A 15,401-nucleotide genomic window follows, 5' to 3' on the forward strand; every position below is an offset into this window, starting at 1 on the left:
CTTTGACTCATGGCCATGGGTAGAGACTTCTGCCACATTGGTCGAAGGTTGCCTTAAGGCACTTTCTTTGGTCACCTTGAAATTGCAGTTACTCTCAGGGTTGCGTTCAGCTGCCACTGACGTGGCTAATACGCAGGTGTTTTGTCTTGTATGCCTCATTGTCCTAGTTAGTTGAGCCTATTTTTCTGAATGTGACAAGAGCCCCAGAATCTGAGAGAATATGTCAGTATATATGGCGCCTTACCTTGCAGTAACAGTAGTCAGCCTTTTCGAGTTTGTCTGTACTCAGGCTAAGATCCCCACTTCAAGCCTCTAGTTGTGTTGGTGCCCAAGAACACCAAGCCAGCTTGCTGGAGACTGCAGATTTCTGGTGCTACTTAGTCCTGCCTAGGGCTGTCAGCTACTTTCCTGGTACTTCCAGGTACTTTGTGCTTGATGCTTTTTTCCCTTCTGGTGCCTATAGCTCTCTACCTCCCTACTGAATGAAGCGTAATGTAGACAGAGAGCCGTTGTGTGGAGCACAAGATTAATGATGCAAAAGGCAGCTGGTGGAAACGGATGAGAAGAAGCACACTGAACCACAAACAGCAGGGGTAGTAAGTGCTATATAAATACAATTACTGTAATCATGGACCCCTGGGCTCATAGGCTCTGCTTTGCTCAATTTCCACTCTCTTCAGCGTTGATGCAAAGTGCATGGTCCACAATTGATTAAATCAGTGCTCGACTCATCAGCCTGCATCGTCTTTGGTTTGTGTCCACCCAATACCAAAAATATCAGTAATAATGACTTGCATATCATCTGACCAACCATACTGCAGTAGATCATGAACAAATTAAGTATTTCGAAGAAAAAAATCATGGTATCCCTACTAGTGTCAAAAGTTATAGGAAACAAGTCGAAGGTGCCGAGCACAACATTGTAGAGGTTGATGTTTTTTTTTTTTTTTTTTTTGTGGCTGTGACTGGAGTTTCATCTGCACTCTCCTTCCCAAAACCTCCCCCAAACCACTCTGAAATTGTCCACATTTACTTTGTCAAAATCTTTGAGCCTGATTTAGCTTGTGGCGGAGTTACTGCCAATCCATGCCAGCCCCAAAAATACTGTCAAGTCAACGGCGTTCCACCTGCCGTATTTAGATGTATTGCGGCTCAGCCGCTGACTGTCAGAACAGTGTGCTCCTCTTATCCGTTAGGCAGGCGGGTTCCCGCCCGCCGTATTTAGATGTTACAGTTGGGCAGGCAGTGTCCTGCCAGCTGTTATCTGAAGGAAGGAGGACATCGCTGGACCCGGTGGACATCAGACAGTGGCAGTGTCCACGGAATACAGGTAAATCTCTCACACACACACTTCACATATTTTTCCCCCTTCGTCTCACACATGACACAACACACCACATGCTCACCAATGTACATTATCATTCCACCACAACACTTACATGCCAAACACACACATTGTCGTACATCATGACAAAACATACACAGACTAGTGATGCTGTACCCACACATGAGACAACCACAACAACTACACACACATCTACACAAACACACACACGCATGCAAGCACAACTACACACATCATTTCAGTGACCGCCACACAACACTCAGCTGAATGTTGGATGCAGCACCACAACAAAACCTACACAACAACGTCCACGCCATATGCAAGAGGCACACATACTGAAACAACTACATCACCCACTGCATCTCACTCCACCTCACCCAGCCAATCGCATCACACATACACGCACTGACTCGCATACACAAATACGTACTGACTCTCAAACACAACTCGATTAACAACGTGACACGTACAGTTAACCTGCAATGTGCAACGAAGTTGACAAGTATGAATGTAACATCATTGTGGTGCCAGCATTAATTTGGCTATGAATACTGTGTATGTGTATAATGTGTTGTGTACCAGTGTGTTCCTCTCCGTGTGTGACCCACTTGTGTCCCTGACATACGCATTTCGCTTTAATTTAAAAAGACACATACATGTCTGCAGTGGTCCTGTGCTCATGTGCAGTGACCCTTCCAATGTAGTTAGCCTTTACAGGTTGCTTACCTCCGTGTCCATTGGCCCTGGGGCCGTGTTGCTTATAAAAGTTGTGTTTTCTATGTGGTCCCTTGTCAGCAGCTGAAAACATAAGTAGAATCGGGGGAAAAGGTGAGTTTTCACCAATTTCCCCCAATCTGTGAACTCAGAAGTGGAGGTTGGACAGCCATGTTTTGATTGGCAGTAGGGCACATTGAACTATGCTTGGCAGGAAATGTGGGTGGAGTCCTGCCATCAACAACAGTATGGCGCTGTTGTGGCGGATTGCAATCTTTGGAGGAGTCAGCGGAACTCAGGCGGGTTAGTCTAAATCTAAACATCCAACATCTAAATCTGACAAGAGTACTTTCATGGTGACAGACGGTTTTTCAGTCGGAAAACAGAAGCAGGACCGTTGGAGCCAATATCTAAATCTTGCCCTTTGTTCCTTATTGTCACCTTACTCTGCATATTTCCAGTCTTCTCTTACAACTACCCTTATTCTCTCCCCCACTCATTTTTAGCACTTGACCCTCATTGTTCTCTTTTACAGTGTGCAACATATGCACTCCACAGGTGAGGAGTCCAACTGAGATCACTCATGTTGCACAGCCTCTCAAAGATTTCCATGTTTAGGTTGACATAAAACATCCCTATGGCATCCTGGGATCCTTTCGGGGAGATGGTTTTGCAGTATGGACGTCTTCTAGATTCCCATACTATGCCTATATCCCGCCACCTTGTGGTTGAAGTCTGAAAGTACTACTTATTTTGTATTTTTTTTCTTTCTAATGGGTGTGTATGTGAAATCAGATTCTTCTGGCTCCGGCTACAGTACCCTTTGTGTGCGTGCTATCTCTGATTATTTTTGTGCAGAGAAAATAGAGCAAAAGAAGGATGCAAGAAAGAAAGCCCTCCAGAGAGGAGATGGGTGAAATAAACGAAGGTTTCATTTAGGATTAATCTTGAGCAAAGCAGCTTGATTTGCGCTGCTCACATTCCTAATGCAAGAAGGCAAGTACACGTTCCCTCCCTTTTTAGGTTTGAGCCTGCGTTGCATGCGCTCGCGCATGCGTTCGCGCATGCGTATCGCAGCGAGACACTTTAGGGTTTAGAAAAGGGCTCGGAGCCCTGTCGACCTCACGTCAGTGTTTTTCATTGGTTAGTGGGTTTGCCTATTAAAATCTGCTTGCTTTCATTAGTCGAAGGCATGCATATGTCATGCCTTTTCTGGTGGCTAGCCCTCCTCGAGCGCAGCGACCAAGTACAGAAAACATGCGAGGCTCGCTGTTTTCTGTCCGGCTCGTGGACTACTTTTTCTCTAATTTATTAGCACGATTTCGCTTGGCAGAAGTCGAGCGCTTTACATAGTTAAATGTACTTTTTCGGCTTACGTACATAAATGCACTTTTGCCGATAGGTGAAAAGTCGGGTTAGGAGTTTACAACGCTATCAGCTCTAACATGAGCAAACGCGAGACCCGTTGCATTGCAAATGCTTGTTTTAAATACTTCCTCGATGTACTTGGAAAATGTGATGCAAGGAATTTGTGCTTTATCCGAGAATCAGAAAGGACGAGGTAAGAATTAATTCTTTACTATAATATGGGAGCAGGAACACAGGTCACCTGCTCCATGAATGAGCACAATTTAAATATTAAAGATGCATCAACAACATTTAACAGATCTGTAAATATCAGCATCTCTCACATATTTATGCTTACGGCAATGTGCAGTGACACACTTCGTATTCTGCTTTATATCGCTTTGAAACGCATTCAAGAGGGTTTTTTTTGTAGCTGCATTTCAAATACGCTGGTGTTTCTGTGGGATGGCTAATTCTGTAAATATCAGCATTTCTAACATGCCTATGCTCACTGTAGTGTGCTATTATATCGTACTCTAGTTTATTTTGCCCTGGAACGCACTTAAAGGTTTTTTGTAGCTGCAGTTGAAGCACATTACGGGGATTCTTGGGGGATATTGACTTATTTCCCAATCTTTCCTTAATTTTCAAACATCATTAAAGGCTTAAAGCAAAGATGCGCGCTAGCCTTAACAATGTTTAATATTGTCAATTTTTTTGGCCTGGGATGCTTTTTGGCTAAAAAGAGTTTTAGGGATCTCTTTAACAATAGTCAATCTAGAGGGGATGTTTTTTTTTCCACATGCATCAAACATATAGGTATAAGAAACATTAATTCTGTCTACAGGCATCCAGCATTTAGGCACAAAGCAAATTCCACCCTGCCCGTGTGAAGCTCACATCCGGGAGGCTCTTGCAAAAGGCTAGCAAAACCCCTTTGCAGGTCGGACACACATGGGCCTCCACAACGGGGAAGTCTCCAGTAAGAGATAACAGACTCCATAAAAGGGCTTTCAAGTCCACTGCAAAAACCTCAAAAATCAAATGCTTATCTCCAGCAAGCGCATACCTTAGCTGCCCTTCAGCTACGGACCGGAGAGCAGAATTACAGTTCCAGAAAAGAAACAAGCATTAGCAATGTAATGGGGCTCGAGTTAACGCGATTATAGTTGTAAACTCCTAACTGGACTTCTCTTGCCACAAACTGAAAAGTAAAACAGTTTCACATAAGCGAGCCGACGGCCGCCATGAGCACAGAGCAGACACGCAAATTGAAACAGAAGTTTGCTTGCAGTTAAACTTATCGGCAAAAGTGCAGTTATCCACATAACCGTCAAAAGTGCCACTATACATGTAACAGGGTCGATGTCATGCAAAGCGCTCAACTACTGCCCAGTGAGATTGGGCTGCGTAGGAAGTAAAGAGAAAAAGTAGTCCAGAAAACATTGAGCCTCTTATGTTTTCAGTAGTTGGCCGGTGCGCTTGAGGCGGGCTAAGTACTGGAAAAGGTATTATGTATGCATGCCTTTCACTAATGAAATCAAGCTAATTTTAAAAGGCAAGCCCACAAACCAACCAAACAGATGGGCTTGACATGGGAGTGGTTAAAAGCCCACAGAGAGAGTAAACCAGGGACAGAGTGCTTTGCGTTCGACCCTAAAAAGAGCACTTAATTATTCTGTTTAGCTTTGTTTTCTCAAAGGCAAACTAAGTAAATCCTTTAAAACCACAAAATATACTTTTCACGCACATAAGCGTTTTTCTTTTCCTACAGCTATTCAGATAACAAAAAACGCACTTGTATATCGGCATAATATATAGCGCATGCAGTGGGAGAATAGAAGTTCGTAATGCAGGTACTAATACACGCACAAGGGCAGCTCTTTCAAGTGACCCACAAAAAACATTTAAACCAGTTTGCATTGGTATCTTTTCTGTACAGTAACCTACTGTACAATAAGTATTACAAGCAATCACCTAACTACCTGTGATCACAGGTACAAAGACAGGGGGCGGGGTGGGGGCCTGTTCGCACCCCAATAGGTGCATGAGCCACTGATGTGCATACACACATTTAGCCTGTCCAATTCATATGTACACCCAGGGAAAATCTGGGTAATAACAGGAGTGGTTGTTCACTCCTAATAGGACGAAATGTCACTATTAAGCTCAATTATAAAAATAAAAAAAGGATAATGCTACCAGTGCCACACTGCAATATGCCTAATTCTAATTTCACTATAGGGACAATTCAGAACCCTTAAATTGAGACTCTGAAGAAGGCACCAATAATACCTAAATAAAGATGAATACATTTTACTAGTTACACACCACATTATGCCCAAGTTCATTACTGTAAGCAATCACAGTTTCCAAGGCATATATGGATGGCTTTTCTTATTAACAGTTACACAGAAGGACATATAATATATCTCTGCCTCTACACATTCACATGTACAGCAGTTAAAGGTCATGAGAGTGATAACACTTAATAGTAATGTTGTTCGCAACCCTATGTGCTCCTACTAGGATTTCAACCTTTCAGGGGAAAAAAGCTTGCACAGAAAAAACATATACTATCCTTATACATTCACTCAGCCAACTTCTCACTCGCATAGAAAGACTTAGAAACCACTACTAACAGATGACATCCACAAAGCCCACACAACACTTTCTTTTTTTACCAAGGGATCCTGCCCTCACAACATAAAGTAAACCTGCAAGGATCTACCTCACTAATTTAAGGGTGGGGGGGGTAAAGGAGTCTATTCTCAAAAACATGGTTGGCCATAGCACCCCCAACCATTATGATCGTTTGCACACGGTGAGACAGCTTTGAGGGGGGAGACTGATGTCGACCAAAATGGGGCGTGGCAACTGCAAAAAAAGTGCAAGTCATCTCCCATCAGGGATGCGGATATTGACATCATAATGGGGCCAACATTGCTTCAAAGGGGTTTCACCACGACCTCCAAATGTGCCACAGGGGGCTGACAACGGGGATTAACCACAACCTCTAAATATGCCACAAAAATTAGATGGATTGACACCCCTTCACCAAATAGAACACTTGCGTGCACACACAGATATACATACACAGTGAACGATCATCACCTCAAATCATATACTTGCATATTAAATACCAAGGCAAGGCTTACAGGGACCACACTGTAGGGTCCTTTACAACATCTGTCCCTCTGACCTGGGCCTTCTGCTCAACATACTCTATTTGGGGCAATAAAATGCAAACTCAGTTCTTACCGGGTTGCTTTGTCTTTACAACATATATACACCTATATAAGCCGAAACATTACAGGGTGCACCTTTCAAATTGTACTGCAAAATAATGAATGCATTGAGAGTCAGGACAGAACATACTATTGCAAATAGTTGGTCCAAAGCCCACAGTTCTCAGGAAAATTAAGGGCAACAGAACCCAGTTAGCAGTTGTTACTATTTATTAGCCAACACTTCACCACACAGCATAAACCATTTTTCACAATTCACTTGTTCCGGCTCCGAAATCAGTATAGCATATATGCATACAGTGCAGATTGGTACTTCGCAAATCACTGACTCCCACTATAACTGTAACAAAGGATGCATCATAGTGGTCCCCAGAAAGCACATACGTCTCCTACAACTCAAGAGGATCTTTCAAGCACTGAAGACCTTACAGACATACATAATGGACAGGAATGTGGTGACCCAAAAACGGCCATGAGTCATTGGTTACCAATATGTAAACATATTGACAAGAGATAGACATGTCGATACCCATAGATGTACATATACACATCGGCGGTGTGTTGTGTGTGTGTGTGTATATATATATATATATATATATTTATAAAATAACCTACTGTGGTGGTTGCCAGTAGGTAGTTATAGTTAGGACCATGTTGCCATTTTAAAAAAAAAAAAGCGTTTTTGACTTGCCTATGTCTTTTGTGCCGTTTGACGAATCTTCATGAAATTGAAAAAAAGTGTGCCCGAGAATCTTGTACATGTGAAGTTTCAGGGTGATCTGTCAATGGGGGGCCGAGCAAAAGGTGTGGAGTCAAAAACAAAAAAAGTGTGCTTCCCATTATAATTCCCATAGGCATTTTGAATACGACTACAGCCCGAACTGCTGAACGGAATTACACCAAATTGGGCAGAAAGATAGCTTTTAGCCTCTTTGTGGTTTGGTGTAAATTTGTTTGATTGTTTTTCAGATGTTAAAAGAAATATTGATATCTAGAGGTGCAATGGATTTGCGAATAATAAGCTTGTGCAGAGATCTGCAGACCTCTGTTTGGCCCCAACACTTCAACCAGGAAGTGTTGCGAGCTATCTTGGGACTCTCCTTAAGAAAAGGGGCCAGTGTAGAGTCACCCTGACCCCTAAGTACTGGTGCTGGGGCCTCACAGGGACCCTGCCAGGACTTAAAAACATTTTTTTTTGTAATTTTTTCCACAACAAAAAAAAAGTGTGGGCTCTGGCACTTGTTTTTTAGAAGTCCCCAGACGGGCCGGTCACAGAGGCATTGAAATCTTGAATGCGGGGGAGGCCCCCACAGCCCCAAGGACTGCCACCTCCCTGGGCTAAATTTGAAGTCAAATGTGGCAGAGCCTCCTGCCCCTGCCACCTCCCCATGGCACAATCTTTCATCAAATGCGAAGGGGGGGCTGCCTGGCTCCTGCCACTGCCCCAGGGCCCACCACCTCCCCTGGGCGCAATTTCTAATGACATGCAGGGGTGCCTGTAATACCCCCTTCCCCCGTCTCTCCCCCAGCAACAGGGACCATAACTCCCCTGGGCTAAATTTTTCATCAAATGCCAGTGGGCCGCTGGGCCCCCGCTGCAGCCCTGCAGACTGCCACCTCCCTGGGGCAAATTTAAATAAGATACGGGGTCCTCCCCAGAGCAAATGTAATGTTGGAGTGGGGCAAGTAAGGGCCATGGGGACCACCACCCCCAGGGCTGGCTCCTGCTATGTCCCGGGTTGCACATTCCCGGGACATAGCTGTTGGCTCTGATTTGGCGGCAGTTGCCAGCTCCCGCCAAGGCAGAGCAAACACTCCGGTTCCAACAAGTTTGAGCTGTCAAACAGCTCTAACTTGCTGGAAGCGGAGGTTTCCTCTGTTTCCCTGCCTGCAGAAACAGAGGAAAACAATTGCTCTCACAGACATGGAGCTGCATCTGTAGCAGCTCCCTGTCTGTCCCTTGCCCCGGGGGCCTGACCCTACATGGGCAAAATCAGCCAGGGGGGAGGGGTGCCACATGCATTTTTTTTTAAGGAGGCTGGGCCCTGAGGGATGGGGTCTGCAGGGCCTAAGTTGGCCTAGGAGGGGGGCCACGGGGACCTGCAGCTAGCTCCCACTGCGCTTAGCCAAAGGCCATGTGCAGCATGGGGTTGGGTGGTCGCGGGCGTTGGCTGCAGGGTCTGGCCATGCCCTGCGGCCAACCACCACCAAAGAATTGGCTGGAGGGTCTGGCCGAAGGCCTTACGCAGTGGTGGTTGGTTTAATGTACGTTATAGTTGGGAAAAATAATTTTTTTTAAACGTAGAAATTCACTTAAAAAAAAAACAAAGGTTACAGGGATGTTATAGTTAATTTCATATTTTAAACGTTCAAAATCATAGAAATTCACCAGTTTCATTTAGTTATCTCAAGTAACTACAACTTGTGCCCCAAAGTAACTATAATTTGCGCCCTCGCCATACACTGCTAATTATCACACAAATTTTGGCACTCATGAGATCTTTCACAACATCATTAATTATATCAATGTAATATTTGCAGTAAAATTGAGGAAAAAACTGTGCATGGCGCAGGGGCACAAGCTTGAACTCTTCTAGTTTCACATACTATTGTTACAGGTAGGTAACTACTTTCTTACTTCTCAGACACTCACAGCTGGCCATTTCCATGGGGCAAATGAGTTTCATATTGAATTTTAACTTGCAATGCCTAGTTGCCTTTGGTCGCGACATTGATAATTTCTCAATTGTTTACTCGGATACCATATATCTTGCTAATGCTTTTAGAAGGTGCAGCAAGGCTGCTCTTGTACTGTTTCCTTGCCATAAGCTGTGCAGGTATAGTAAAAGTGTTGCTGTAGTACTTTCAGTAGCTATCTACATCCGGTTATGAGTTAAAAGAAGCCTCTGCTTTTTTGACTTCCTATTGACCAGACTTTGGACCAGTAATGGTTTAGCTTTGCTGTGCCCCAGACAAAAGGAGGTGTTAAAAAGATGCATAGCTTAGTGACTTGTCTCAGGAGATCTGAGTAGATTGTATTCAGTTAAATTTAAGTAGGGCCATCAGTTTTAAAGTCAAGAAACAGCAAACTAAAATTCCAAAACCAATTTAGAAAAATAGTGAAAAATATTAGACAAAAGTCACCAAATGGTTCAAAATTATACTAGTGGAACCAGGGGTTAGAATTTTCCAAACTTTATAGCAAAACAGTAGATATTAAAATTAAAGCACCAATATCCAGTATCAGTTCACAGTTGACCAGCGCATAGTTTGATTCCAGCCCAACCGCATTAGGCTTGGACAGCCAATATGTCAAGTGGGTCACAGCAGTAAGTTTATACTTTTGGACCTGGTCTCCTATTGGAATTCAGTTTTCCAGTTTGACGAATCTCTAATTGTTAAATACATCTTTTTTTGGGTTGCCACTGACACTGATGTTTCTTGGACACAGTTGGATTTTGTATCCATTGAAGACCCTCTGTTATAGGGTTTCGATTTCACCATAGTTCATGGTTTTACCTTCAGACTTAGTCACATTTTTGATTCTCAAAATGCACTAGCAGAGCAAGGTGTAATTAATAGTCAGGCAGGGTTCCAGAAGGCTGGATACCATTACTGTGAGGTCCTGTTGAGTTTTCAGCACAGCAGAAAGCTTAAAGCATAACAAACTTGATTTTCTTGCCCACCAAGTTGGGTCTGCCTCAACATCTTGCTCCAGTCCAGCTGGAAAACGTTTGTTCTGGTCACTGCTTCATCCTTCAGGTCGTCAGGGCAAAATTTTCATCATCATGTCACTCTCAAGCCGGGACTACCTTGGGGTCAACTAGGTGATCTTCGAGTCAGGATCTACCCTCATGAACTCAAAGGTGATCCAGGAGTGTCAAGTAAAGCTGTACATCGCTGAAACTCGGAAAAACCCATGCAAATCATGCTCCTATCCCATTCTAAGTCAAGGTTGCAGGCTCATTCCTTCTCTCAAGGCGTACCCGTGGCAGGTCCTCTTCATGTTTGAGGACGTCTGGTAACTCAAGTCCAGATCAAAGTGGAAATACAAGAAGGCCAAGCTGGCCTGGTCCCCATCCCACCACTCTTATCTTGAGAGAAGTCGGTATAGCGCCTGAATGAGAAGCCAATTTCACAGTTAATCCAGATGCACCCTGAGTTTTCCAGGACATCAACGACGCTGCAGTAGATGGAGGCCTTTGGGAAGGCCATGTTGTGTATATTTTTCACTCTTGTGTGCCTTTGATCCCCAAAAATCCCCAGGGCCTTCCGGTCGGGTTACGGCTGGCGGGTCTGTCCTCAGCACAATGTCTTTCAAACGTTCCTTGGGCTCCACATCACTGCCGGTGCCAACTTTGACTCCGGCTCCACAACCTGCGCTGGTCGCTGGTCCCTTCGATTTTGACGCTAGTCCTGTCACCAGCGGTGCTGTAGGAATAATCTTAGCGAAGTTGTGTCAGCCTGAACGAAGTAGTTTCTTGACTTTATTCCAGTGCAAACAGTTCCCATTCAGTCAGGTTCAAGCAAAGCAATGCCTATACCCTGGAGTCTCCCTCAGTTACGCCACAAGCTTCTTGGTTCTGACTCTGATCAGTGTGCCGCCTGTAGTGGATGACATCAGAGATGACGGGGATGATTTCCTCCTACAATATGATAATTTGTATATGGCCATACAGGTAGCCAGTGGGCTTGATACTTCCCTAGATTCAGAGTTGCTTTCTCAGCCTAGACCACTAACGGAAGAAAGTGCTTCTTTTGCTGTGGTGATTAGAGGAGCTGGTGAGGTTCTGGATCTAAAGTTTTATTCTATGGAGGTCAACACTAATATTCTTACTGAAGCTTACTAGCTTGAGTAGACGTCCTCTGAGCCCTTAATGCCATTCAGCCAGGTCCTAACAGATACATGGATAGACACCTGGTCTAAACCTTCCTCTAGCCTTCCCCTGAACAGGCAGGTAGCCAGATGCTACAGTCTGGTGCCAGATGGCTTTGACCTTTTGACTCCACACTCTTCTCCATTGCCACTCCTTATAAGGGGTGTAGGAAGCTTCCTCTTCATAGTATATATAAAAATGAGATATATTGTGCGTAGAGTCCAAGGGTTCACTTACTAGTGGTCAGGGGCTTGCTCTAGCAATCCCAATGTGCTCTTTTAGGGGATAGTGTGGTCGAGACTTAGACCTCTCAGAGAGGAGTGTTGGACATCTGCAAATACACACACAGTCAATAAATGAGGCACAAGACTCAAGATCATCTACACCAAATTACAAAAACAACAAGTATGCTTATATATGTTTTGGCACCAGAATCAATACGATCAGGTAAGCACGTTTTGCAAGAAAAATACGTTCAGGTTTCAAAAGTCGGCTGTGCATTTTTCTGAAGCAGCAATGTTATCCTATGGACAGAAAAACAAGTACTGCATTCAGGTATAGTTCAGCGCCATACGGGACCAGTCTCCTGGACTTGAGGTAATTACTAGCCAAAGATCTGGACCACACCAACAGGTTACACCGTGTGGCATTGGGGTGGCTGGGTGCCGCGGTGTAGGACAGCATTGGGTTTTCTCCACTGGGAGCACTCAAGGATGAGGAGATCTGCAGGCAGAGGCTGTAGGTGGCATCAGGGAGTCCACAGTGGGCAAATCCAAGGTGGGCTTTGTCTCTGGAGGGCTGGGGGACCACATTGTGATGTTGGCCCATTTCAGCTCAGGCTAGGCATCCCGGGTGCAGTGGTGCTATCAGGTGTTGAGTTTTCAGTGGTCTGGAGTTCCCTTGGTGTGCCTGCATGATGCAGGGAAGCAGCTCTGCTGCTCCATGGGACTTCCTTGGTCTTTGTTGAAGGCAGGCCTCCCAGGCTTTTGGGGGCAGAGCAGCTTGCAGGATGAGTCGACTTTGGTGCAAATCAGTGGGAGCAGCAGGCAAGCCAACAGGGTTGGGGCTAAGTCAGGTGCTTTTGAGTGTCCTTCGTAGGTCAGCAGGAATCTAATTTCCTGGTGCCAAGGCCCCCTCTAAGTACTGAATTTAGGGGCGTTTTGGGGAGTGTAGGGTAATAGCCAATAGGCTACTTACCCCTCCCGTCTCTGTGCCCCCTGTATGACCTCTTCCTGTGGGAAGTGGGTATAACCCTCTCCCAGAGTTCCTACTTCTGCCAACACCAAGATGGTATATTTCTAAATGTTGTGTCCACATCAGGCAGTGCACATTAGGGGTGGGATCAACCTGAGGGATGGAATCACCTCTCTGAATACTAAATTTCTTGCCTGTCCCTGTGCCAAATGGACCCCGGATTATGGGGAGTCGGCATATATCCTCTGAGTGAAGCCAGATCTGCATACCAAGGGCAGTGGGTGTCTTTGAAGCCCCCTGACTTGGAATGTAGGTTTGCAGGGCATCCTGTTGGGTAGGGTGTGCAAACACCTCGCCCAGAGCAGGCTTTATTTCTCACTGCCCAAGAGCAAAGGCTCTCACCATAGGGGGGCAGAATCTTTTCTGTTGGTGGCACGCTGCCTAAAACTAGTCAGGCCCCACACTGGTAGTTGGTAGGTTTTCAAGGGGCAACCTACCTCTAAGGTTACCTATGAATGCATGTATTAATAAATCATTCACTGACATCAGTGAGGGTTTATTAATACGTGATGTTTGCTCCCAAAGATCCCTTTTTACAGTGAAGCCATCTGTAGCTGGGGAGCTCTTATTGACAAGTGTTCATCACATGTACTTAAAATGGCTTTCCTGCTTACTCCCTGTCTTAAGAATGGACAAAGACCTAGGACATGTGAACTCACATGTGATGTAATGGACCTGTCTTTGGGCTGTAAGACCTGATGTACGACACTCTTATATATTCTGCATACAGTGATAGGGGTCAGGGCACAGAGGCTGTGTGCTATGTCCTGTTTTCACGTTTAATTGCACCATGTGCCATTTCGTGTTTTCACTATTAGCTGCGGCAAGACACGCGGCCTGCAATGGCAGTATGCGTGTGCTAGGTGAGGGGTCTCTGAGGGTGGTACTACACATGCTGCAGCCTTTGGGGACCCTCTTTGGTACCCATGCCCTAGGTACCAGGGCTACCATTTTTTAAGGACTTACCTGGTGACCAAAGGTATTGCCAATTCGGGAACAATTGCACAGTTTTAGGGAAAGAGATCTGTCACTGAGGACCTGCGTAGCAGGAACCCAGTGCACTTTCAGTAAAAATGTCATCATGTACCAGGCAGAAAGTGGGGGTGACCATGTTAAGAAGGAGCACTTTCCTACAATGGGTCGTGCCTTTTTGGCAAAGAAAGGTGATTCTGCACTACAGCACTTCAATGAATGCCAAGCCACAAAGCACTCCTTGGGACTTTCAACACATTAAACAGTTCCCTCTTCAGTTACAGCCCTTCCAAGGCTACTTACGATGGTGGTTTGTCCTACAGGCAACGCCAAGCCCTCCACCCCGCCTCAGTCCTATCAGCCCTTTTGTAGCTGGGGATGGGGATCTGGTAGATAATGTACAGGTCACCAGGGACAGTGACCATCCCAGTCCCCTACCCCTGCAGCATCAGCCTCCAAACCATTTTAGTTTACCCGTAGCTCGGCACCCTATGGAAGGCCAAATCTAGAACTGCCTGTGTACCCTGTGAGGCAAAACTAAACATTGTTTTTCCAAGGGTGGCAAACGATCATGTCTGACAGATGGTTCTTCCAGATTGTTTAATGTGTCTTTGCCCTTCCATTCCTTGGTGACCTATTGCATATTCCGCCTACCTCTGAGTCTCTTTCAGAGGACCAGCTGTTCATCTTCTTAGAAGAGCTGCAAGCTAAGAAGCCAATGATAGGGTACCAGATTCGGGGACGGAGGCTTTTGTCATATTTTAGATTTCTGCCCTTTAAATGCCTTCCTAGTAAAGGACAAATTAAAAATGCTCACACTAGCCCAATTTCTACCTGCTCCGGATCCGGAAGACTAGATTGTTGCCTTAGGCCTGCAGGAAGCATACTTTCATGTATCCACCCTGAAGTTCCACAGATGTGAAATGCAGTCTAAGTTTGCCCAGTAGCATTTTCAGGGTGTTATGCTTTCTTTCAGCCTTCATCAATGTCCCTAAGGTGTACACAAAATTAATGGCCGTCCACTTGAGAAGGATGGAGGTACTAGTTTCCCCCCTGCCTCGATTACTGGCAGCTGAATGCGAGCTAGTCACAATCAGCTGTAGACCACCTCCCGACAACTGCAAAACACCTCACATCATTGTGGTTCTCAATCAGTGAGCCAGAGAAGCACTGGACTGAACTCACAAAGGTTGTCTTTCATAGGAGCTGCTCTGGACACTGTATAGTTCAGGGTCTTTCCTCGGTCACAATGAATCCCAAACATTTGAACTTTGATCCCGATGCTTTAGCCTCTATCCTGGATCTTAAAGAAAGCAGCTCTTCTTGGCTTGTTGTACTCAGGCATCCTGCTTGTCAACTTTGCCAGGTGGCATATGCAGACTCTGCAGTGGGATTGGAAGTCTCGGTGGGCCCAACACCTAGGAAACCTTTTGGATCTCAAACCACCTTGTTTAAATCACCTACTGTGATACGTTTTATTAAAGGTTTGGTACACATTCCCTCAGACAGTTTGTGCTGCCACAGTGGGACCTTAATTTGGTCCTCACTTTCTCATGTGTACTTCCTTTGAGCCAAAGCACAGCTGCAAGTTATGTCTTCTGACTCTAAAGACTGTCTTCCTTGTAGTGGTCACCTCATCTTGTT

At 45.1% G+C, this 15,401-nt stretch overlaps 1 protein-coding gene across 2 annotated transcripts in view; it reads left to right on the forward strand.

Annotated features, from left to right (window-relative positions):
* Nucleotides 1–15,401, forward strand: part of TICRR (TOPBP1 interacting checkpoint and replication regulator) — a 472,392-nt gene that overhangs the window by 408,248 nt on the left and 48,743 nt on the right. The gene's annotated exons all lie outside the window — the stretch shown is intronic.

This window comes from Pleurodeles waltl, chromosome 3_1, assembly GCF_031143425.1.
Source record: "Pleurodeles waltl isolate 20211129_DDA chromosome 3_1, aPleWal1.hap1.20221129, whole genome shotgun sequence".
Lineage (NCBI taxonomy): Eukaryota > Metazoa > Chordata > Amphibia > Caudata > Salamandridae > Pleurodeles > Pleurodeles waltl.